Here is a 27515-nt window from a genome sequence, read left to right on the forward strand (position 1 = left end):
GGGATAAGATGTCTAGGGGTGGAGTATCCCTTTAAGTGGCCACGGGGTGAGACGTTTTAAGTGCCCTATCCCTCATTGCCTCCTCCTTTAGCATTCGATTGACAACCTCTGTGCAACGTGCTGTTTGTAGTTACTCCCCTCTGACTAATTCACCGAATCCACCAGATTAGCAGAACTTTATTTTCATACTGGCTGTCTTCGGGTGAGGTCTGTGCAGGGGCTTATGGGGGTGTGCATATTTAATAAAGGGATAATGACCTTGCACACACACATAAGCATCTCCCAAGTGCAAGTACAAGCCCCTCTTCATTAAATATGGGCCGAACAAAGCCCATATGAAAATAAAGTCCCCGCCATCTGATGGATTTCCTGAATTAGTTAGAGGAGATTACAAATCACTATAACTCAGCAAATGGGGGGCGATCGTTATGTTGTAAACAGGTTTGTGAGTAGCCCCCATAGCTATCTACTGGTTACTGCAACTCATGTTATTCAGAATGGAAGCCTTTTTCAGTCATAGCAGTTTCAGTCAGAACAGGGTCACTGGTATCTTATCTCAGAAAGGCTTCCTGCTGCCTTCAAATCTATTGAGCAGTAATATAAGCTCCCCTCTTTATATAATTCATCTGGTGCTCAGCAAACAGAAGTGGATGAGGAAGGGAGCTGTGCTTTCATAGATTGTGATGGGATGTCTCGGTAACAAGACAGACAGCTCAGCTGGAGAGATCTATGCACTATTGTTAATTATATTGCATTAGTAAGTTGTCTTCTTATAGTTTTTGACACCATATACAGTTGTTTTATTTCACTGGACAACTCGTATAGTTTTCCAGACAACCTTGTTATGTTCCTAGACTCCTATTCTAAATCTGTAAAAGCCAGTTTGTAGTACTGGTATTCTCAGATGAAACTTTAACCTCTTCTCCCAGAAAATCTGCAAAGATAAGTCATGACTCAAGAAATTGTTTACAGGAATAAGAGACCTTGTAAAAGTAAAGAACAGAATAGAGACAAGTGCATTCATGATAAAACTAACTACAATACCAATAAAGTCTTTTCGTTCAACTCCATGAAACATCAATGCTCTAAATGTTACAAAGGAAAGAAAAAATTCTCTGACTATTGGACTACTGACTCTGAGTCAAGTGGAACAGAAGAAACCACCAAAGCAATGAATGCATTGGAATTTTCACAGAGAAAGACCACTTCAGGGAGGAATGCCCCTTTCAAAGGAAGACACAAAGGGGCTCGAGGGGCAAAAGAAAAAAACAGAACCTCCCAGGAAGAAGGGAGATCCGATAAAACAGAAGAAAGTAACTTGGCACGACTAAATCTAGGCTATAATGCCGGTTCAGTGGTTAATTTGACCAATATAATCTTGGATGCAGACACCATCTGTCCTGGAAAAAGGACTTCATTTTTGTGTTGTAGAGGACTTTGATTTAGTTGAGTTTGTAATTGATTTGTTTAAAAGTATCTGTAAACTGAATCTCAGGTGAATGTTTGCCTATAAAGATCAAACACGCAGTTATCTAGAGGGAGAAATCCTGGTGTCCATACAAATAATATGAATCTCAAGTTCACTCATAAAACAGACAACATACAACTAGAATTCCTGGACGTATTGGTGCATCTGAATAATGGCCAACTTTCTACTTCTAGCTATCACAAGCCCACTGCTTGCAACTCCCTCCTTCACTACACCAGCTATCACCCAGAACATACCAAATCGGCAGCATCGTATAGCTAATGTTTTCATCTTAGATGTGTTAACAGTACCGATGATGAATTTTTGAAACAAGCTAGTGAATTGAAGGACAGATTTGCAAGTAGGGGTTATCCAGATGTTGTATTGGACAAAGCACTGAGGCGAGCATTCTCTCAAGACAGTATAAATCTCCTGTATAAGAAATAAGAAAAAGAACAATAATGACACCCAACAAACCACTTGCAGATGTTAAAAAATCTGTGAATAAAAACTGGTTCTTGTTAGAGAAAGATCCCATTTTAGGTCCCATTGTGCAAGATAAACCCCTGGTAGCGTTTAAGCGTTGCAAAAACATCAGAGATCTAGTTATTAGAAGTATTTTTTCCGATAAACAAAATAAAGACTGGTTATCAGGGTTTGGCCACAAATGTGGCTCATGTTCCTGGTGTTCACATATTGAACCAGGTAAATATTTCTCTTTAGGTGGTTTTGATATCTTTGTGAACAATCTGATTACGTGCAACACAAATTGGGTCATCTATGCTCTAGTCTGTCAGTGCAAACGATTTTATATCGGGAGCACTAAGCGAGCTATGAATGTTAGATTACGGGAACATGTTTATTCAGTGAAGTCTCTGAAAGGTTCCCCAAGACTAACTGACCACATGAATTCAGCACATAATGGAGATTGTAGTGGATTAAAATCCCGCGGCATTGAAAGAGTGTTTTCAAAAGACGGTAAAGACAAGCGCAAAATTCTATTGCAAACCGAAGCACAATGGATTCTGAGAACTAATGCTCAAGGCAATTTAGGTCTTAATAAAAGATTAGACCTTAGCATTTTTGTGTGATTTTATTAAATTGTGTGCTAGTTTTGTTATACTTTGTATTTAACCTTGTATGTATTGGTTACATGCAGGTAGAGGGGAGGACTGAACACGCAACAGCTGTCACCTGTCCGAGCCACAATGCCGCATACCTGTCCGTGATATTGCACCTTATCTGCACTGAATAAACCTTCTACACAACCTATACTGGAGCGGTGAGTGCGTTTATTCCTTTCCTTATTTGCCGATGGTTATGGACTGTATGTCTTGTAGATTTGCACCTCCGCAATTGTACGAAGCTGAAATCAGGTGTTGTGAATTGCTGCTTACGCCTGCCAGTGTGTGTGTCTGGGATACATAGGTAGCGGTGCCGATGTATGCTACGAAGAAGATACACACTTAGTCTCAGATCTACTGCTTCAGAGCCCACTGTCTGGATCAGTAACAATATACATATGTACAGTATATTGTAAAATTAAAGGGGTATTCTGGGCAAAAACATTTTATCCCCTATACAAAGGATAGGGGATAAGATGTCTGATCGCGGGGGGCCCGCTGCAGGGAACCCCCGCGATCTCCCTGCAGCACCTGCATTCTATGTGGGTGCTGAATCTCCAGTTTCGGAAACCTCCGGGTTTCCGGGACTGGGGACGTGACGTCACACCACGCCCCCCTCCATTGATGTCTGAGGTTTCCGAAACTGGAGATTCAGCACCCGCATAGAATGCGGGTGCTGCAGGAAGTTCGCGTTGGGTCTCAGGATCCTTCGGGATACCCCTTTAAGTATTTTGGGTTTCCTCTGATTCTGATGCATGTACCTGCTTGAGGTGCAATTGTAGTGCAAATGCAAATGCATGGTAGTAACTAGTAACCAATAAGCGATGTGACCTCGCTTGGTCAATACATCTACAGTGTATCAGCACCAGAGGTTGCCCACAACTCTTGTTTACTGACAAAGTGAGAAAGGAACAGGAGATAGCCCCCATTCATTTTGATGCTGAGCTCAGGGAAACTGGTGGTAAATGCAGGATATACATCATATAAAGTCCAGAACTTCAACTATTCTGCTATCTGTACACACAACAACATAGTTACCTGTACTGCAGGTATGCTCTAGGTCCAAGAAAAGCCCTTTAAAGGAAAACAGTCATCTGTTCACCCACACCAAACACAATACACTAGGTTATAGTGTGGGGGAACAGGAGACCGATGAGGGGTTAATGGGTTAAATACATACCAGCAGCTCGGGGAGCTGTCCCTGTGAAGATCTTCCATATTCAGTGAATTGCGCACATGACCCATAGCAATAAATATTCATATTGGGCCGGCGGGCCCACCTGCAGCACGCAATTCACTGAAAATGGATAAAGATCTTTGCAGGGACAGATCTCTTGGCTGTATTTAACCCATTTACCCCTCATCAGTCTCTTGTTCACACACACTATAACCCAGTGTATGTTTAGTGTGGGTGAACAAATGATCGTTTTCCTTTAATAAGAAATTATAATGTTATTATATTAAATACAAATTCTGATTTATTTAGTTTTACCTTGATAAAAAAAAATACTGTCATTTTAAAAACTGTAAAAATGTAGCAATTCCAAACTTTTTCACATTAACGATTGCCTATAGTAAATCAATAAGGTTATGTTGATCACTGTTGCTTATTATGGGCAGAGTTTGGGATTACCAAGCCACCAACAGGAGAACATTTTAATACACAAGTTGTAAATATGGCGTGTAATGTGATCGAACACTGCAATTTATTGCAATACGTAAACAATATAGAACCTGGAATTACATTCATTATTTATAAAGCTTCTGCTCCTCTGGATGTGTTTTGGATGGTGACTAATAGTGACTTACAACCTGCAGATGTCACTGTTGTCGTTACTATTTGGCTGCCTGCATTATCCTATATATTATTCATTTAATTGCTTTTACTAAGTAGCGACAGCTGTTGTCCAAGTGATACTGGCCCGCATTATACAATGTTAATTATCATGTGATCCATGCATGCTCGACATTTGACTGGAGGTACAATGGAGGGATATGATTGCCCACACGTAGTAATGTTTGTTTTTTTCCCCTGAACCAAACATGATATTTCTACGCATATTCAGACCTAGTGTAGCATATGTTGTTATTCATGAAGCGAGGAAGCACATGCCTGGTAGGTAATGAGGTGCTCGCTGCTAAACAAAGTTTAGCCAAGTTAGAAATGGAGAAAAAGCTTAAAGGGGTATTCCGGGTTTATACATCTTATCCCCTTATATCTAAAGGACCCCCGCGATCTCAGTGCAGCCCCTGGTATTCTATGCTGGGCGCTGCTTCCGAGAAAGGGACGTGACTTCACGGTTACGCCCCCTAGTGACGTCACACCACACCCCCTCCATTCATGTCTATGGGATGGGGCTTGACGGCCACCACGCCCCCTCCCATAGACATGAATGGAAGGGGCGTGGTGTGACGTCCCGGTGATGTCACGTCCCTGTTTTGGAAGCAGTGCCCAGAGGCTGCACCGAGATTGCGAGGATTGAACATAGCAACATATTAGATTTCTGCTATTACTATCTTAGAGGGCAGAAGCTGTTGTAGCAGTGACCTGGTACAGCAGGGCAGCAGGGAAGTTATGGTCTGATACATAGGACACAGGGCAGTTTTTCAGGGAATTTTTCCATTGGTGAATATGAAAAAGCGCCCACCCAAAGATGAAATGATACCACTAATAGTGCATATGTATGACCCCCACGCCATTCATATGCAAAACTTTTCATATATGAGAGTCCCAGTGGTCAGCTGCTCAATAATCTTACATTGTCTACTATTTTGTTGTTGGTGGGACAACACCTTTAAAGGACAACTGCAGCGGTATTACACTTATCCCCTATCCACAGGATAGGGGATAAGTGTTTGATTGCGGGGGGTCCGACCCAATCTCCCTAACGGGCGCTCCCATTAGTGCTCATGGTGAGCGCTAAGGCGTGTAGCATTGACCTAGAGGTCGACAGTGACACCCCGTCTCCTCCCCGTCCCCATACAGTTCTATGGGGGATGCGGGGAGGCACGAATGCTGCCTCCCCGCCTCTCCCATAAAGATGTATGGAGGAGGCGTGACAGCCGCGGCCCCGTACAGGAGAACCCCGGGGGCCCCAGCGTTCGGACTCCCCGCGATCAAACACTTATCCCCTATCTTGAGGATAGGGGATAAGTGTTAGTAATGCTGCAGATGTCCTTTAAAGTTATTAACAGAATACAGATAGTGGATAAATGTCTGACTGCAATCTCTTACCCTGCGTCCCATCTCTACTTGTGCATGGGTTGGGTGTTGATTCACTTCATTAATGCATCTCTATGGGAGAGCCAGAGATACACGAGTTCTGTACTCTCCGGCTCTCCAATAGAGATTCATGGAGGGAGTCTGTCGTGTAGGAGATTGCGTGGGGTCGCAGTGGTTGGACCCCCCCTACGATCGGACACCTATTCCCTTTAAATTGGATAGGGGATAAGAAGTAAAATGTGGGACTACCCCTTTAACACCCATTTTTATGGACAGCTCTTGCCAATGCCAGAATAATAGATATGTCATTATTGCACATTTACTATATATGTTTTAATGCAATGTGGAAGAAACACAGCGCTGAGGCACATGGATCTCGGTCTGAAGATTTATTGCTGGTGAAAATGAAAGGCAACAATTGTCTCACTATTCACAGGAAGCTTTCTCACAGCCTAATTAACCCCTTAAGAACCACGGACGTAGATGTACATCCTGGTGAGGAGGTACTTTGTGCATCAGGACGAACATTTACGTCCTGTACATGACTGCGAGCATCGGTGCGATGCTGATAATACTGATCAGCAGGGCTCCCATCAGAAATTTTGGGGCCCCCCAGCTTGTAGTCTGGGCCCCCAATCGTACCCCCCCCCCCCCCACTCCAAGACAACAAATTTATTCTGCAGTGACTAAATAATACCACCATACTGCAAGTAAATAAAAGCCACTATACACAGACCAGTATCACTAATAACACCATTATACAAGGGACATATAATTCCGCCACACCATGACCACTACCATTACAACTGACTAACACTGCTATATTGTTACTTATTATACAATACACAAAAGATCAATAACCCCTATATAGAGGTAGATTTGAGCTGTACACAGGTGCTGAAGACCATATTAGTCATTACAGGTACATACTCACAGGGGAGTCTTCTCTGATCAGAGTCGTTCACTTTTCTCTTTCTTCTCCATCTGTCAGGGGTCATCATGAAGACTAGAGATGAGCAAATTTACAGTAATTCGATTCATCACGAACTTCTCGGCTCGGCAGTTGATGACTTATCCTGCATAAATTAGTTCAGCTTTCAGGTGCTCCGGTGGGCTGGAAAAGGTGGATACAGTTCTGGGAGACTCTTTCCTAGGAATGTATCCACCTTTTCCAGCCCACCGGGGCACCTGAAGGCTGAACTAATTTATGCAGGATAAGTCATCAACTGCCGAGCCGAGAAGTTTGTGACGATTCGAATCACTGGAACTTCACTCATCTCTAATGAAGACTTCTCCCGATCACAAGTTTGAGATTCTTTTAAAAGCGGTACAGTAATAGAAAAGTATGTAATCATGGGTATCATTTTAATTTTACTGACCCACAGAATAAAGAAAACATGTCATTTTTACCGTTAAGTCTACAATGTGAAAACAAAACCCACCAAAATTGTTGTTTTCATTTAAATTTTCTCACTAAAAAAATATTTTTTTGGGTTTGCCCTACATTTTATGGTAAAATGAGAGGTGTCATTACAAAGCACAATTGGTCATGCAAAAAACAAGCCCTTATATGGGTCTGTTTATGGAAATAGAAAAGTTATGGATTTTAGGAGGCGAAAATGCAAAAATAAAATTGGCATGGTCCTTAAGGTCAAAATGGGCTTGGTCCTTAAGGGGTCAAACCACTGATCCCCCACCCCCTTTATAGTCCCAGCATTCCCATCCAACTTTATTAACAAGGAACAAAATAGGACACTATTCATAGAAAAAGTAAAAATTACACCTAATTAAAAACATATTAAACGGGTACTCCGGCGAAAAACTTTATTTTTTAAATCAACTGGTGCCGGAAAGTTAAACAGATTTGTAAATTACTTCTATTAACAAATCTTAATCCTTCCTGTACTTATTAGCTGCTGAATACTACAGCGGAAATTATTTTCTTTTTGAAACAGAGCTGTCTGCTGACATCATGAGCATAGTGCTCTCTGCTGACATCTCTGTCCATTTTAGGAACTGTCCAGAACAGCATATGTTTGCTATGGGGATTTCCTTTTACTCTGGACAGTTCCTAAAATGGACAGATATGTCAGCAGAGAGCACTGTGCTCGTGATTCAGCAGACAGCTCTGTGTTTCAAATGGAAAAGAATTTCCACTGTAGTATTCAGCAGCTAATAAGTAAAGAAAGGATTAAGATTTTTTAATAGAAGTAATTTACAAATCTGTTTAACTTTCTGGCACCAGTTGATTTAAAAAAAAAAAGTTTTTCACCGGAGTACCCCTTTAAACATAAAGTGGGATTAGCAACACTATATACATCATCACAATCTGTATGGACATATTCTCATCCGGTTACACTATTCAGATAACTTCTCTCGTTCATACCCATAGGGCCCAATGCTTCAGTTCTAAGGATGATATCTGTTTCCTTTCTTAATAATTCCAGATTACGATCACCTCCCATGGGCAACGGATCTACTTGTCTTAATCCACAAAACCGCACACATTTAGCGTCATCTCTGTGACATTTCATCATACGCTGTATTGGTCTGTGAGATCCCACACCTGTTCTCAGTGAACGCACATGTTCACTGAAACGTCTGAACAGGGGTCGAATAGTTTTGCCGATGTAATAGCGGCCGCAGTCACATATAACTGCATATGTTTTAAATGTGGATAAAATAATTGTGATCAAAGCTTCTGGAACAACATTTGTTCTATATCTGTTATGTGGTGCAAACACATTTGTTAACCAGAACTACGGCTATGGTCATTGTAGATGGAGCAGATCTTTTATTGTCTGACACAAACATGAATGCAGAATATACACTGCTCAAAAAAATAAAGGGAACACGTGAACAACACAATGTAACTCCAAGTCAATCCCACTTCTGTGAAATCACACTGTCCACTCAGGAAACACTGATTGACAATCAATTTCACATGCTGTTGTGCAAATGGAACAGACAACAGGTGGAAATTATAGGCAATTAGCAAGACACCCTCAATAAAGGAGTGGTTCTGAAGGTGGTGACCACAGACCGCTTCTCAGTTCCTATGCTTCCTGGCTGATTTGGTTTTGGTCACTTTTGAATGCTGGCGGTGCTTTCACTCTAGTGGTAGCATGAGACGGAGTATACATCCTACACAAGTGGCTCTGGTAGTGCAGCTAATCCAGGATGACATATCAATGCGAGCTGTGGCTAGAAGGTTTGCTGTGTCTGTCAGCGTAGTGTCCCGAGCATGGAGGCGCTACCAGGAGACAGGCCAGTACATCAGGAGACATGGAGGAGGCCGTAGGAGGGCAACAACCCAGCAGCAGGACCGCTACCTCTGCCTTTGTGCAAGGAAGAGCAGGAGGAGCACTGCCAGAGCCCTGCAAAATGACCTCCAGCAGGCCACAAATGTGCATGTGTCCACTCAAAAACAGACTCCATGTGAGTGGTATGAGGGCCCGACGTCCACAGGTGGGGATTGCGCTTACAGCCCAACATTGTGCAGGAGGTTTAGCAATTGCCAGGGAACACGAATGGCAAATTTGCCACTGACACCCTGTGCTCTTCACAGATGAAAGCAGGTTCACATAGAGCACATGTGACAGAGGTGAGAGGTGGAGTCTGGAGACGCAGTGGAGAATGTTCTGTTGCTTGCAATATCCTCCAGCATGACTGGTTTGGCGGTGGGTCAGTAATGGTGTGGGGTGGCATTTGTTTGGGGGGGCTGCACAGCCCTCCAAGTGCTTGCCAGAGGTAGCCGGACTGCCATTAGGTACCGAGATGAGATCCTCAGACCCCTTGTGAGACCATATGCTGGTGCGGTTGGCCCTGGGTTCCTCCTAATGCAAGACAATGCTAGACCTCATGTGGCTGGAGTGTGTCAGCAGTTCCTGCAAGAGGAAGGCATTGATGCCATGGACTGGCCCACCAATTCCCCAGACCTGAATCCGATTGAGCACATCTGGGACATCATGTCTCACTCCATCCACCAATGCCACGTTGCACCACAGACTGTCCAGGAGTTGACAGCTGTTTAGTCCAGGTCTGGGAGGACATCCCTCAGGAGACCATCAGGAGCATGCCCAGGCTTTGTCAGGGAGGTCATACGGGCATGTGGTGGCCACACACACTACTGAGCCTCATTTTGACTTGTTTTAAGGACATTACATAAAGTTGGATCAACCTGTAGTGCGGTTTTCCATTTTGATTTTGAGTGTGACTCCATATCCAGACCTCCATGGGTTGATAAATTTGATTTCCATTGATAATTTTTGTGTGATTTTGTTGTCAGCACATCAACTATGTATTTCATATGATTAGTTCATTCATTCAGATATAGGATGTGTTATCTTAGTGTTCCCTTTATTTTTATTTGTTGAGCAGTAAATTTGTGTGCCCTAAATTGTATTATAATCTAATATCTAAAATAGGCATATTGCTTAGAGAGTGAACCACAACGGCTATTTCAGACTCAGCAACGGGATTAACATTTGATCTCACATGTACTTAGCCAAATCAAACAACCTCCATCTGTCTCGCTGGTTGAGGAGCAGGTTCGTCTTCTGTTCCTTCCTGTTTTCATTCCCATATTAATGATTTCTAATGTTTTATGTAGGAGCCACACATGCTGCTTTACCAAGAAAATAGTTTATATATGTTACCAGCAGACAGGGCACATGCCTTATAATGCTCTGGCATGGTGGAGTTTAAAGTAATATTTTCTGGTAGAGGAAACCAAACCATTTTACTAGGTTTTCTAGAGTTACAGTAATACTTTACTTATATTTCAGACAAAAAAGTTTGCTGGATGCATATAGAATGTTTCAGACACTGGAGAGTCAGGGTTATGAACTTTTGTGCACCCCCAGTGTGTTTTTTTCTGCACTTTGTTTAGTTTTTACTACTGTGATTCCAAATACACATTAAGGTCTACAGAGTGCAAGGAGGTTAATGTATTTTTCATGCCTTACATTGCACTGTGCAGCTGAATGGTTTTTTGGTCACATGTCGACTCCTAGCCAATTGATACAGAAGTCAGTCCCAACTTTACCCTTCTGTCACGGGAAAAGAGGTGGGAAAAGTCTGTTCCACAGTTTAAATGTCATGAATTGAAACATGTCATGTAGGGCATGAAAAAGCCACCCTACAACTTGGAGTGTGGGGATGGAAAAGTCAAAACAATAAACAGAACTGTACGAAAAAATATAAAAGGTAACAAGCTAACAAAGACAGGGAACCTTAATACTGAATAACAGCAGAAATGAAAAGAAGTAAACAGATATCAGGATAACATGGTGGCAGGTATATAGCGAACTGACAACAGCCTAAGAACTAAAGCAAGATAAACTGCAGATATGGGACTATGAATGAGACAGGATAACCGGAATATAATTGGCAAGACTAGAGCAGGAATGCAGGGAATGGACAGGATAACTGAAGTCAGTCACTATATAGATCCGGATGCACAAAGAAGTAATACACACTAGAAACTACAAAACCAAACTCCAACCATGGAGGAATAAAAAAATTAAAATAGACACCAGGTATGTGGAGGAAACTATGTGGATCAGGACCTAATCTAGGAGGAATACACAAAATACTAGAGATGAGCGAATCGAAGCTGACAAACCCGAATTCGTTACGAATTTCCTGAAAAATTAGATTTGCAAGGAATGCAAATATCGCCGCAATTCTATCACACCAATTGCTTCATTAAACTCCATTTAGTGCGGTCCAGGCTCCAGGGCACCTAAAATGGCGGATCCACATGTGAGGACATGGGGCAAGGAACTCTGGGAAGGCGGGAAGGCAAGGCGGGAAGGCGGGTATGTGGGATGACCCTGAATCACATGCAGGATGCAGCAGCCTATCAGCCAGTCACCCCTGTGATGTCACAGTCCTATATAATCGGCAGCCATATTCCGGCTCGTCACTTCTTCCTTTTAGTGCAGAGGGATAGGACAGCGCTGTGTGTTACACAGATAAGCTTTTTATGGCAGCATTTCACCTCATAGTCAGTTCAGCATTCTGGTGGACAGAGAGCAGTGCATTTTTAACAGAATTATTTTTTTACTGCAGCCATTAACCTCCCAGTCATTTTCTACAGCAGTGCATTACAGAGAGGGGCAGAGAGCTTTATGTTGCCTCGTACATTTCAACAAGCTGACTCAGCTTGAGAAATAGCAGAGGATGGAGGAATAATTTTTCAGTGCAACTCTGTGTCTTTGTTCCACAAGTGGTCTGCTGGTTATACTAGTCTGTAGATAGTATAATACCTAGTAGTCCATTCATAATAGTCTTTGAGAGAGTGAAATTTAGGGTTTAGTACACAGCAACAGTGTGCTGCAGCACTGTTGTGTACTGCTGGTGTTTTGCAAAAATATCATTTTTAAGCGTACTGTAGCGCATTTTTCTGCTCTCATCTAAGGGGTGTACTATTTTGTACCTGTTAATCTGTCAAGGGCCTAGATACTGTGAAAGGCCAGGCAAAAGTGCTCACCGGCTGGTGTTGTACTCAAATACTTTTTTAAGAAGATAATATATTCTTTTTCAGGGTTGCTTCTTTATTGTATACTCACATATAAAACGTTGTGCAGAGGGGGAGGAAGGATCACAGTGGGGGGTATTCACTGTCAAGGGACAGAGTCTGTTTCACTCGGCATTCAAGCTTCTTCTGGCCATGACTACTAGGAACACTATGCTGCTTCTTATACAGGTGGGTATTCAGGTCTAATTTCTTAGAACCTCCCATTGGTCCTGACATAGGAATTCAAGGCGTTGGCTTCGAATCCAGCTTTGTAACGCCTTTACTAAACCTATGTCATATGAATCCAGCATTTACAAAAATCAATCAAGGGAATAAGGGAAAAATGCATTAAAAACAAGGTGCATAATCTATCTTGTCATTTAAGCCTAAAGGACCTGTCGCTGCGGTATGGATTATCCAGTATGTTTCTCGCTGCAACAGTAGGCGATCTGTATCAATCCCTGGTCTGGGTTTAACCCTCTCCACTCCAGAAAACGTCAGTATATCAGATTTTCCCCCGTGGACTTCGACTACATGGGATATTAAACGAGGAGCTCCTTTTAGCGTGCGAAGCAAATACATATGTTCACATATTCTTGCACAGAGCTGACTGATCATTTTCCCTATGTAGTGGTAGCCACTAGTGTTGAGCGGCATAGGCCATATTCGAATTCGCAATATTTCGCGAATATATGGACGAATATTCGTCATATATTCGCTAAATTCGCATATTCGTAATATTCGCGTTTTATTTTCGCATATGCGAACATTCGCGTATGCGGAAATTAGCATATGCGAAAATTAACATTAAAAAAATTACCATAAGCGAAAATTCGCATATGCGAAAATTAACATACGCAAATTTTCGCATATGCACATTTTCGCTTGTGCGAAAATTTGCTCGCCAGTCTCACACAGTAGTGTTAGAGCCTTCTTTACACCACACAAGCTGGAAGCAGAGAGGGATGATGTGTACTGTGAAAAAAATAAGAAATAAAAACGAATATTCGTAATTACGAATTTATAGTGCTATATTCGCGAATAATATTCGTATTGCGAATATTCGCGAGCAACACTAGTAGCCACAGGGGCAAAATATAACAAAGACTACGTATTTTGTTCGACATGTTATTAAATCAGTAACCGTATGTGTAACGGGCCCCATACGCATTGTTTTAAACTCAGCATTAAATTTGCAAAAATTGCATGTTCTACATGTATAGTTACCTTTTGGTGTTAGTTTTTCTAGCCACTGTGTGTCTTTTTTAGGAAGTATCGTTCTACTTTTTTTGCAAAATATCACCTAATGATTTATTATTTCTGTACGAGATAAGAGGTTTACAACTGGCTATTTCCTTCAAATCTGGATCTCCCTCTATAATGTGCCAGTTTCGTCTCACTGCTTGTTCAATAACATGATTCAGTGGTGAGTTTTGAAAGGTAAAAGCAAAATGTTTTCTAACAGGTTCTGACTTTTTTTCTTTTTTACTTATTAGAAGCGTTTCTCTGTTACATTTATCTGCTCGTTCTCGACCCTCTTTTATTAAAACCCGAGGGTGGATACTCCGGCTGGATGCCACCGGACCTCTAGGGCTCAATGACAAAAATGAGTTAGCAGCGCTATTAGGAATTCTAATGTGTACTGTCCATCTCTCGAGCATATTCAATTGAAAAATATTTATTATCTAGTTCTCCTGCAATAGATTGTTTATAAGTGTTTTTAGTTATTTGTTTCACACTTCAAGGTGTTTGTGAAGGGTTAATTTTTTCCTTGGTTTTATGTTTGAAACACGCCCTGTCCTGCTATAAAAACTTACCTGTTCCGGTGAGATCACACAAGGGGCCTGACGAAGCGCTAAGGCGCGATACAGTGCTGTCGCCCGCTGTGATGTGAGAATACCCCCCGCTTGTGTCTTCCATCTACCTGCCCTCCCGCTGATGTCCTGATGTGTCTTGTCATCTGTGAGTCTCAATTAAAGTTGCTTCTGTGTCTGCAAATTGGAGGTGAGTGCTCCGTTTCTTTGTTCTTTGGAGAAGATGAGATTTGTAAATTACTTCTATTAAAAAATCTTAATCCTTCCAGTACTTGTAAGCTGCTGAATACTACAGAGGAAATTATTAACTTTTTGGAACACAGTGCTCTCTGCTGACTTCATGACCACAGTGCTCTCTGCTGACATCTCTGTCCATTTTGGGAACTGTCCAGAGCAGCATATGTTTTTAATGGGGATTTTCTCCTACTCTGGACAGTTCTTAAAATGGACAGAGGTGTCAGCAGAGAGCACTGTGGTCATGATGTCAGCAGAGAGCTCTGTGTTCCAAAAAGAAAATAATTTCCTCTGTAGTATTCAGCAGCTAATAAGTACTGTAAGGATTAAGATTTTTTTTAATAGAAGTAATTTAAAAATCTGTTTCACTTTCTGGCACCAGTTGATTAAAAAAAAAGTTTTCCACCGGAGTACCCCTTTAAAGCCTCCAAGAAGCACAAGAATTCTGGACTATTTGGAATATTTGTCCACCACTATTGGTCTTTTACTGTCCTCTCAGCTTCTCCCCGTGCTGTCAGGGTAGAGAGGGATCCCACACCAAAGATCTCCAGCGCTGCCATACGCTCTAGCGGACTACGCAATAACCATCTGCACCGGACCTCTTCACCTCTCCTACACCTTCCCCGTGCTGCCGGGGCTGAGAGGCATCAATCCGGATTATCGTTAAGCGCTGCTATGCGCATATAACTGCTTTCACCGGAGCCGGTAAGAGGCACTAAGTGCCTGAGTTTGATCTATTTTCCCTCTTGCACTTTGTCCCCGTGCCGTCGGAGTATAGAGGATAGATCTTTAGCACTATTGTGCATACAAGTATACTCAGTGGGCTCGTAACTGCGAGCCTCCAGCGTTGCAAAAACTGTTTATTGTACATATCCTATAACAAACATTGGACATATCCTATTACATACATTGGACTATAATAAATTGTCCCACCGTTTAAGCGCAATACTATTTTAACGTCATGTTTTAAATGTTTATTGAGCTGTCTGCGGCAAGGGCCCTGCCCCAGACCTCACAGTATTATTCAATAAATGTAATTATATTTTATATCTTATTGTCAGACACTTCCTTTCTTTCTTATTTATCTCTATTTATTCTGTCTTATTCTAAATTTTCAAAATTTTCTTCCTAGCCTAGTAGGACTGCTATTTTTCCATTTTTTAAATCAGTATCTATTTGACACATGGGCATGTGCAACGCAGTATCCTCGGTTTAGGTCTCTTATATCTTACGTACAGTTCCCACACTTGTACATTTTAAGCTGCTAGTGCTGGAGGTTACCCATGTAAAAGTGTTAGTTCACACTATGCAGTTCTGAAGCGCTTTCTTGAGTTTTTGAGAAAACTATTGTGACCTATAATCACAACTGAGGTGTTTTTATGAAGACGACGTCTTTAAGCTGTGTTTACACATTGAATTTATACTTCATTGTTTCACACATTTTTACTGCATTGTAGCTTTGCAGCAAATTTCTAAATCAAATGATATTAAAGGAGTTATCCAGGAAAAAACTTTTTTTATATACCGTATATGCCGGCGTATAAGACAACTGGGTGTATAAGACGACCCCCAACTTTTACAGTTAAAATGTAAAGTTTGGGATATACTTGCCATATAAGACTACCCCTCCTACCGTGATGTACAGAACCTTGTAGTTCCCCCCACATTAGGTGCAGTATAGTTCCCCCACATTAGTAGGCAGCATGTTCCCTCACATTAGGTTGGCAGTACAGTTCCCCCACATTAGGTAGGCAGTATAGTTCCCCCCACATTGGGTAGGCAGTATAGTTCCCCCCCACATTAGGTAGGCAGCATGTTCCCCCACATTAGGTTGCAGTTCCCCCGCATTAGGTTGCCAGTTCCCCCACATTAGATTGCCAGCTCCCCGCTCCCCAACATTAGGTCGGGAGTTCCCCAACATTAGTAGGCAGCTCCCCCACATTAGTAGCAGTTCCCCCCACAATAGTAAGCAGTTCCCCCACATTAGTAGGCAGCTCCCCCCATAATAGTAGGCAGCTCCCCCTATAATAGTAGGCAGCTCCCCCCATAATAGTAGGCAGCTCCCCCTATAATAGTAGGCAGCTCCCCCCATAATAGTAGGCAGCTCCCCCCCATAATAGTAGGCAGCTCCCCCCATAATAGTAGGTAGCTCCCCCCCATAATAGTAGGCAGCTCCCCCCCATAATAGTAGGCAGCGCCCCCCCCCCCCCATAATAGTAGGCAGCTCCCCCCACATTAGGTTGTCAGTTCCCCCCCCCCACATTAGGTTGTCAGCTCCCCCTCCACATTAGGTTGTCAGCTCCCCCCCCCCCCCCCCCCCCCCGGGACATACAGCATCAGCCTCTAGCCATATAAAGTGTATGGCTGGAGGCTGTATGTCTGTACTGCCCCCCACTGTGATCCGGTCACTGCTCCTCCGGCCCGGGTCACCATCTACTGCTATGGCCTATGGACCATAGGAGGAGGTGCCAGTACCGGGGGAGCGGTGACCGGAACACTGAAGAAGATAACGCACCGCCAGTCACTTACCATTCCCTAGCCAACGCACGTTCTCCTGCGATGATCCTGCGGTCCTCCTGGTCCTCCTGCGTCTCTATGGTTGTGCGCACGGGACGTCACTGACGTACAACCATAGAGGCGGAGGACCAGGAGGACCGGAGGATCATCGCAGGAGAATGCGCGTTGGCCAGGGAATGGTAAGTGACCGGCGGACACAGGGCTGTCCGGGATAGGAATACTTCTTTTTATGTGTCCGGCCCGGCTCCCGCTGCAGGCGGGATCCGGCCATAGCATGTAAAAACTAATACTGTCTACTAAAAACCAGGGGGCATCCAGCTGTTGTGAAACTACAACTCCCAGCATGCCCGGACAGCCTTTGCCGGTCCGGGCATGCTGGGAGTTGTAGTTTCACAACAGCTGGAGGCCCCCTGGTTTTTAGTATCAGTAATTAGTTTTTACATGCTATGGCCGGCCCCCGCCAGCAGCCGCACACGGGAGCCGGGCAGATAATCATAGGTATTCCTATGCCGGACCCCAGTACCTGGCGTATAAGACGACCCCCGACTTTTCAGAAGAAAATTCGGGGTTAAAAAGTCGTCTTATACGCCGGGATATATGGTATATCAACTGGCTCCAGAAAGTTAAACAGATTTGTAAATTACTTCTATTAAAAAATCTTACTCCTTTCAGTACTTATGAGCTTCTGAAGTTAAGGTTGTTCTTTTCTGTCTAAGTGCTCTCTGATGACACCTGTCTCGGGAAACGCCCAGTTTAGAAGCAAATCCCCATAGCAAACCTTTTCTAAACTGGGTGTTTCCCGAGACAGGTGTCATCAGAGAGCACTTAGACAGAAAAGAACAAACTTAACTTCAGAAGATCATAAGTATTGAAAGGATTAAGATTTTTTTTAATAGAAGTAATTTACAAATCTGTTTAACTTTCTGGAGCCAGTTGATATATAAAAAAGGTTTTTCCTGGAATACCCCAGCCCATTTTCACCTTCAGGACCTGGGCATTTTTTGAAAATCTGACCACTGTAATTTTAAACATTAATAACTCTGGAATGCTTTTACTTATCATTCTGATTCCGAGATAGTTTTTTCGTGACATATTCTTCTTTATGTTATTGGTAAAATTTCACTGATATTTGTATCCTTTCTTGGTAAAAAATCTAAAAATTTCATGAAAATTTTGAAAATTTAGCATTTTTCTAACTTTGAAAGTCTCTGCTTGAAAGGAAAATGGATATTCCAAATAAATTACATATTGATTCACATATACAATATGTCTGCTTTGTGTTTGCATAAAAAAATTGACAAGTTTTTACTTTTGGAAGACATCAGAGGGCTTCAAAGTTCCGCAGCAATTTTCCAATTTTTCTCAAGATTTTCAAAATCGTAATTTTTCAGGGCCCAGTTCAGGTTGGAAGTGGATTTTAAGGGTCTTCATATTAGAAATACCCCATAAATGACCCCATTATAAAAACTGCACCCCCAAAGTATTCAAAATGACATTCAGTAAGTGTTTTAACCCTTTAGGTGTTTCACAGGAATAGCAGCAAAGTGAAGGAGAAAATTCTAAATCTTCATTTTTTACACTCGCATTTTCTTGTAGACCCAATTTTTTAATTTTTACAAGGGGTAAAAGGAGAGAAATCACCCTAAAATTTGTAACCCAATTTCTCTCGAGTAAGGAAATACCTCATATGCGTATGTAAAGTGTTCGGCGGGCGCAGTAGAGGGCTCAGAAGGGAAGGAGCGACAATGGGATTTTGGAGAGTGAGTTTTTCTGAAAGGGTTTTTGGGGGGCATGTCCCATTTAGGAAGCCCCTATGGTGCCAGAACAGTGGACCCCCCCACATGTGACCCCATTTTGGAAACTACACCCCTCATGGAATTTAATAAGGTGTGCAGTGAGCATTTACACCCCACTGGCATTTCACAGATATTTGAAACAGTGGACTGTGCAAATGAAAAATTGTATTTTTCATTTTCACAGACCACTGTTCCAAAAATCTGTCATACACCAGTGGGGTGTAAATGTTCACTGCACCCCTTATTACATTCCGTGAGGGGTGTAGTTTCCAAAATGGGGTCACATATGGAGGGGGGGGGGCTGTGTAGGGATATGTGTATATGTAGTGTTTTTTACTTTTTATTTTAGGTTAGTGTCAGTGTAGTGTAGTGTTTTTAGGGTACAGTCACATGGGCAGAGGTTCACAGCAAGTTTGCCGCTGGAAGTTTGAGCTGCAGCGCAAAATTTGCGCCATCTCAAACTTGCAGCACTTACTGTAAACCTCCGCCCATGTGAGTGTACCCTGTACATTCACATTGGGGGGAGGGGGCAAACATCCAGCTGTTGCAAACTCCGAGCATGCCCTTTGGCTGTCCGTGCATGCTGGGAGTTGTAGTTTTGCAACAGCTGGAGGAACACTGGTTTGGAAACACTAAGTTAAGTAATAAACTTTCAAGTGTTTTGCAACCAAACTTAGTGTTTCCAAACCAGTGTGCCTCCAGCTGTTGCAAAACTACAACTCCCAGCATGCATGGTCTGTCAGTGCATGCTGGGAGTTATAGTTTTGCAACAATTCCAACAGCTGGAGGCACTGAGGTAGGAAACGGACAATGTTTCCCAACTAATGTGCCTCCAGTTGTTGCAAAACTACAACTCCCAGCATGCCCAGACTGCCCAGGCATGCTGGAAGTTGTAGTTCGGCAATATCTGAAGGATCAGATGTTGCCGAACTACAACTTCCAGCATGCTTGGGCAGTCTGGGCATGCTGGGAGTTGTAGTTTTGCAACATCTGGAGGTCCACAGTTTGGAGACCACTGTATAATGGTCTCCAATCTGTGCTCTTCCAGATGTTAGAGAACTACAACTCCCAGCATGCCTGGACAGACTGAGCATGCTGAGATTTGTAGTTTTGCAACATCTGGAAGAACACAGATTGGAGACCATTATACAGTGGTCTCCAAATTGAGGACCTCCAGATGTTGCAAAAATACAACTCCCAGCATGCCCAGAAAGCCAAAGGCTGTCTGGGCATGCTGGGAGTTGCAGTTTTGAAACTCCCAGAGGCAGCAGTGAGATCGCTTTATGGCGATCTCACTGCTGCCAATGAAGATGCCGCACTGCTGCCGGAATCTCACTGCCGGGACGCAGCGTCGCCGGGACCGCATGGAGGACGTCGCTCGCGCCGGGACCGCTCGAGACACCACTCGGACGGGTAAGTGACGCCGGGGGACGGGTCAGGGACACTTAGCAGAGCGGTGTGTGTCCCGATCCCCGTGATCGGGACTCACACACACCGCGCTGCTAAGTTTTCTGATAGCGAAACGCTGCTATCAGCTAGTCAGATTTGACTGGGGGGGGGGGGGATGAAACCCACCGTGGTCGCATGGTAAGATGGCTGGCTATCAGTGATAGCCACCATCTTTCCGGGCGCTGCGGGATGCCGCGAGTAGTGGCAAAAATGTTCATGACGTACCTGTATGTCATGGGTCGGGAACACCTTGCCACCCATGACGTACAGGTATGTCATAGGTCGGGAAGGGGTTAAAGGAGTAGTCCAGTGCTGAAAAACGTATCCCCTATCCTAAGGATAGGGGATAAGTTTGAGATTGCGGGGTGTCCGACCGCTGGGGCCCCCCACGATCTCCTGTACAGGGCCCCGGCAGGCCGCAGGAAGAGGGCTTGTGGACCATTGCACGAAACGGCGGCCGACTTGCCCCCTCAGTACATCGCTATGGCCGAAGGCAGCGCTCCAGCTCTGCCATAGAGTTGTATTGAGGCGGAGTGTCAGCCGCCGCTTCGTGCTGTGGTCAACATGCCCCCTCCCCGCGGGCTGCCAGAGCCCCATACAGGAGATCGCGGGGGGGCCCAGCGGTCGGACCCCCTGCGATCTGAAACTTATCCTTAGGATAGGGGATACGTTTTTCATCACTGGATATCTCTTTTAATGAAATGTGTTTACCATATTTTGCACAATTGATGTAAAATTTCAAATTTTTTTCTATAATTGTGGGAAAATCACAGCAAAGAAAATTGTGGTCTCCCAGTACCATATTGCATACCGTACCTTGTGTGGTGGTCTCCAAAGTCAGAGTCACTACGTTCAGGTAGAGTCCCCCAGGTGGGACAGCCCCTAGTCGCCTCCTTCTCTAGCTCTATAGTGTTTAAATGTGTATATTTAATATAATGTATATAAGAGTATTTACCTTGATATTGTCGCAGGACCTTCGGTCATGTGACTATGTTAATTCCTCTATGGTATGTTGGAGGACCTTTGAAGGTCCTTGGGTCACATGTTACCCATAACCCTCTGTACAGGAGATTGACAGTTGTTATGGACCAGTGAGCTTTAGTCCAGCCCCTGCCCATATAAGGGAGCTGTAGCCAATTATCGCTCTCTTGGGTTGCTGCTCTCGTGGATGCCGGACTAGCAGGAAGGATCTGCGCAACTTTCAAAGACAAGCTAGGCCTAAAACCTGCCGGCCTCAGCCTAAACTAAACCGTGAGTTAACATCTCAATCCCCGCTAAAGCTAGTGAGATTACTGGACCGAATCTAAACCCCTAAATCCAGTGGATCACCGTAACAATTATCTTCCTAAGCTCAATAGACTCATGAGGTCCCAACCACTTGTCAAGCTCTAATAGACTTTGTTATATGGACTGTTCCTGTTCATTATTGCATAAAATCTTCAGTAAAAGTTCCGACAAGTTTCTGCAAATCTCCGGTTGTGGACAATCAATTATTTCCTATCTCCCTATCGCTCTTGGGACGGGTGGCGGTAGGACAAGCATACAGAGAATAGTCCTCACCCTGGCGTCACGAATAGAAGGGGTTAAGCAAGCACCCTTTAGTAACCGCACAGCTATACCCCCATATACCCTACACCCCCCCAAGCTACCAGACATGGATGCAGTGATTCTGGAATAAAGCAGATGGCGCTGTAGGACAATATAGGCAAAGAAAACCCGGAGTGCTTCTTTAAGTAGTTTCATTGCAGCTCTGTCTATACTGGAAAGTTCGGGAACCTCATCTCTTATGTCACTTTATGTCTTTATTGCTCTTCTCAAGGTTATCGTAATTGTTCTGCTGAGACTGAATCGGTCATGTCTGGACCCCTATATCTGACAGCCTTAGGCTACTACTTTAATATCCCCTATTTTAATCCACTGCTGACCCTGACACTTGCGGCAGCAATGTAGTCAGACCGTAATACTGTCAGGATGTTATCTAGGGAAATTATACTCTGAATGTGCTGTGCTGAACCTTACTGGACGATCTCCAGCCTCCATTACTTCTCCACCATGAATACCAATCGAATCGTGCACATAATATGAAATGTTTTATAATAATTTGTTTTCTAATGCATATTTTCTCTTTCCTATGCAGAAAGAGTGCATTATTCTGGAAAAAAAAATCTGCCTATTTGAATTTATAGAGATTTGCTAATGCATTTTTTACTGCTATAGGAAACACTGAATGCATCCAAGTAGTAACATATTTGTAAAACTAATTGCCGGAATGAATTCCTAAAATCCAACCATCGCATTTGTTTTATAACTACGAAGGGTTCTACTTCACCCAAAAAGATGGAAGATGGTCTAATAGTAAATAGCTCATTAACTGCTTTGGGGAAAGGGCCAAAAATGTGCCACTCCGCGTCCCCTTCATATAAAAGCCAAAAAAACTCTAGTCAGCTTCTCCAACAAAGCAGAAGCTTTCATGTGAGTTACCATTATGACCATTTGGGCTCATGGACACTTAAAGGGGTACTCCAGTAGAATTTTTTTTTTTTTTCAAATAAACTGGTGCCAGAAAGATAAACAGATTTGTAAATGACTTCTATTTAACAATCGTAAACCTCCCAGTACTTATCAGCTTCTGTATACTACAAAGAAAGTTATGTAGTTCTTTCCATTCTGAGCACAGTGCTCTTGCTCTGTACAGCTCCTGACAGGGACAGAGGTGGCAGCAGAGAGCACTGAGGTCACACTGGAAAAAAACGCACAACTTCCTCTGTAGTATACAGATAAGTATTGGAAGGATTAAGATTTTTAAATAGAAGCCATCTCGTTTTCAGATAGATGCTGTCAAATACAATTAACGGGGGCCAAAACGTAGTGTGTTTCTACCCTTATTCTCTGGCGTACCCCTCCAAAGAAGTTTCCAGGATTAGGAAAATCTGCCTGCTCCCATCCAAAAATATTGCCACACCTGTCTCTAGGTTGTTTGTGGTAATGCAGCTCACCTGCATTGACTTCAGTGGAGTTGAGCTGTAATACAATATATTACCTGTGTCATGTTTTTCGAATACTGGAAAACCCTTTAATAATCAATGCTAGAAATTAAAGGGGTACTCTGCCCCTGGATATCTTATTCCCTCTCCTGCTATTGACCAATACCATACCCCTGTATGCAGGGCCGGCGCTAAGGCGAGGAAAACCAGGCAATTGCCCAGGGCCCCCTGCAGGCTGCTCAGTGGCAGATCGGGGGGGGGGGGGCTCAACGGGGCAATTGCCCTATTACCCCTCCCCCCTGAGTTTCTTCCCCCCTCACATTCAGGGCATCCCTGTGTCCCGAAAGATTTTTTCAGGACACAAGGATGTCCCGGTTACTTTTCTGCGGCCCCGCGTTAACTTTAAAAATACAGGGGCCACCGGGAGGTAGGCACGCAGGGACATCACTGATGGGAGCAGAGCGGAGCAGCGAGGACGTGCGCATGGTAAGTTACCAGCGGCACATCATCTTCACTGCTCCAACATCTTCAGTGCTCAACATACATGGTATACGGAGTACCTACAGGTTCATACACATTCAGGATCACTATACACAGCTTTTCTGTATTAATGTCACAGCTCCGCCCCATGTGATGTCACGCTCCACCCCCTCAATGCAAGCCTATGGAGGGGGCGTGACAGCTGTCACGCCCCCTCCCATAGGCTTGCATTGATGGGGTGGAGCGTGACGTCACACGGGACGGAGCCGCGACGTCACTATGCTCCGTCCTCGTGATCGCCAGTAATCAGACCCGGAGCGAGCACGCTCTGGGGGCTGATTCTAACGGGTGTGGCGTGGAAGATCACGGGGGTTCCCAGCGGCAGGACCCCCGCGATCAGGCATCTTATCCCCTATCCTTTGGATAGAGGATAAGATGTCTTAGCGCCGTAGTACCCCTTTAAGGGGTTAAGAAAGTACTGCAGGATTCATACAAATACATTGTCTTCTCATTCATACCTGTCTGAAGAAAACATTTAGAAATTGTGTTTGTAATATTCAAATCCCCTACATGACTTTGAGAAAAATAAATGGTAGCACGAAATTCCTCCAAAAGTGAAGAGTTTGATGTATGGTTAGTGCGTATAAGACAGAGCATTGGATCTGGAAATGTTTGTATATTTCATTTATACACACACTATCAAGTGATAGATGCCTTCTGTAGTAAATCCAATGTGAATTAGCTAATTGAAGTTAGGTTTGTGCGGATAGCTTTTCCTGGTTAATGCCGCACTCCACTGTTCTTATTAAGCTGAGCTGTGTGTAAATTCTACAATCCAAATTTATTTCACTGGGGAAAAAAAAAACCTGCCTACTGTGAATGATGCTCTCTAAGGCGGAGTTCTCATTAAACTGACCAGTAAACATTTTTCTCAGTATTGTAAGCATAGGGATGATAGTGGCAGCCATTTATGCATTACAGGCAGTGCCTTGTGTTTCATTTTAGCTTTTGCAGTCATATTAGTCATATTAGTTTTAAATTTAAAATGTAAGAACTTTTTTGGAGGTGCCATATTGGAGGCCCAAACTTCACTCCTGTGTGGTCTGTATATAGTTTGTAAAGCAGGGAGCATGCTTTATGGCAGCTGCAATAAACACCCGCCTTCTAATTACAAAGGTATCCTGAATTAAAGGGGTACTCCAGAGGAAAACAATTTCAAATCAATAAGTGCCAGAAAATGATACATATTGGTAAATTACCTATATTTAAAAATCACCAGAGTAAATTTGTGTAGTTCTTTTCCAGTTTGACTACAGGGCTCTCTGCTGACACCTCTGTCTGTGTCAGGAACTGTCCAGAGCAGGAACAAATCCCCATAAGAAACCTCTCCTGCTCTGGACAGTTCCTGACACAGACAGAGATGGCAGAAGAGAACACTTTGCTCAGACTGGAAAGAACTACACAACTTCCTCTGGAGCATACAGCAGCTGATAAGATTATTAAATAAAAGTAATTTAAAAATCTGTATAACTTTCTGGCACCAGTTGAATTTTATTTTTCTTCGAAGTATCCCTGGAAGATAACTTATTTCTTAACCGAATGTAATTGCGGTGGCCCAGTACGGGATGGTGTTTCCCCGTACCTTTCCTGCCCAGTCAGTCAGTCTCACTCAGTGTCCCCAGGGCCCCCTGCAGTTGTTTCCCTTATGTAACTATGTTGTTGTCACGATTCGGCTGGCTGGAGGTGGATCCTCTGTGCCAGAGAGGGATTGGCGTGGACCGTGCTGGTGGACCGGTTCTAAGTTGCTACTGGTATTCACCAGAGCCCGCCGCAAAGCGGGATGGTCTTGCAGCGGCGGTAGCAACCAGGTCGTATCCACCAGCAACGGCTCAACCTCTCTGACTGCTGAAGATAGGCGCGGTACAAGGGAGTAGACAAGAGCAAGGTCGGACGTAGCAGAAGGTCAGGGCAGGCAGCAAGGATCGTAGTCAGGGGCAACGGCAGGAGGTCTGGAACACAGGCTAGGAACACACAAGGAAACGCTTTCACTGGCACAATGGCAACAAGATCCGGCGAGGGAGTGCAGGGGAAGTGAGGTATAAATAGGGAGTGCACAGGTGAGAATACTGATTAGGCCTGCTGCGCCAATCAGTGGCGCAGCGGCCCTTTAAATGGCAGAGACCCGGCGCGCGCGCGCCCTAAGGAGCGGGGCCGCGCGCGCCGGGACAACACAGACGGGGAACGGGTCAGGTACGGGAGCCGAGATGCGCATCGCGAGCGGGCGCATCCCGCATCGCGAATCGCATCCCGGCTGGGAGTAATATCGCAGCGCACCCGGTCAGCAGGTCTGACCGGGGCGCTGCGAATGAGAGAGCGCTGCGAGCGCTCCGGGGAGGAGCGGGGACCCGGAGCGCTCGGCGTAACAGTACCCCCCCCTTGGGTCTCCCCCTCTTTTTGGAGCCTGAGAACCTGAGGATAAGACTTTTGTCCAGGATGTTGTCCTCAGGTTCCCAGGATCTCTCTTCTGGGCCACAGCCCTCCCAATCCACCCAAAAAATTTTTTTCCTCTGACCGTCTTGGAGGCCAGAATCTCCTTCACGGAGAAGACGTCAGAAGAACCGGAAACAGGAGTGGGAGAAACAAGTTTGGGAGAGAAGCGGTTAATGATGAGTGATTTAAGGAGAGAGACATGGAAGGCATTGGGAATACGAAGAGAAGGAGGAAGAAGGAGTTTGTAAGAGACAGGGTTAATCTGGCACAAGACTTTGAAAGGACCAAGATAAAGTGGTCCCAGTTTGTAACTGGGGACACGAAAGCGGACATATTTAGCGGAGAGCCATACCTTGTCTCCGGGAGCAAAAATGGGGGGAGTTCTTCTTTTCTTATCGGCAAATCTTTTCATCCGGGATGAAGCCTGTAAAAGAGACTTTTGGGTCTCTTTCCATATGGTGGAAAGATCACGAGTCACTTCATCCACAGCGGGCAAACCAGAGGGCAAGGGGGTAGGGAGGGGGGGAAGAGGGTGACGGCCGTACACCACGAAAAATGGGGACTGAGCAGAAGACTCGGAGATTCTGAAGTTGTATGAGAATTCGGCCCATGGTAGAAGATCTGCCCAGTCATCCTGGCGGGAGGAAACAAAATGCCGTAAATAGTCACCCAGGACCTGATTAATTCTTTCTACTTGCCCATTGGATTGGGGATGATAAGAAGAAGAGAAGTTTAGTTTAATCTTGAGCTGTTTACAGAGGGCCCTCCAGAATTTAGACACGAATTGGACGCCTCTATCCGAGACGATCTGCGTGGGCAAACCGTGAAGACGAAAAATGTGTACAAAAAATTGTTTTGCCAACTGAGGCGCTGAAGGAAGACCAGGAAGAGGAATAAAATGTGCCATCTTGGAAAATCGATCAACGACCACCCAAACAACTGTGTTACCACGGGATGGGGGTAGGTCTGTGATAAAGTCCATACCAATCAGTGACCAAGGCTGTTCGGGGACAGGCAGAGGATGAAGGAGACCAGCAGGCTTCTGGCGAGGAGTCTTATCCCGGGCACAGACAGTACAGGCCCGCACAAAATCAACAACATCCGTTTCCAGAGTCGGCCACCAATAAAAACGAGAGATGAGTTGCAAGGATTTTTTGATGCCCGCATGGCCTGCGAGGTGGGAGGAGTGTCCCCATTTGAGAATCCCGAGACGCTGGCGTGGAGAAACGAAGGTCTTCCCTGGAGGAGTTTGCCTGATGGAGGCTGGAGAAGTGGAGATCAGACAGTCAGGAGGAATGATGTGTTGCGGAGAGAGCTCTACTTCAGAGGCATCCGAGGAACGAGAGAGGGCATCGGCCCTAATGTTCTTGTCGGCAGGGCGAAAATGAATTTCAAAGTTAAAACGGGCAAAGA

General features: G+C 44.2%; 1 long non-coding RNA gene across 1 annotated transcript in view; it reads left to right on the forward strand.

Moving 5' to 3' along the window:
* The window catches only part of LOC130291433 (uncharacterized), a 54702-nt gene that overhangs the window by 20277 nt on the left and 6910 nt on the right, over positions 1-27515 (forward strand). The window contains exon 2 of the long non-coding RNA XR_008847935.1: positions 2628-2750. This is a non-coding gene — a long non-coding RNA (uncharacterized LOC130291433). The remainder of the gene's footprint in view (positions 1-2627; positions 2751-27515) is intronic.

Source organism: Hyla sarda, chromosome 9, assembly GCF_029499605.1.
Source record: "Hyla sarda isolate aHylSar1 chromosome 9, aHylSar1.hap1, whole genome shotgun sequence".
NCBI lineage: Eukaryota > Metazoa > Chordata > Amphibia > Anura > Hylidae > Hyla > Hyla sarda.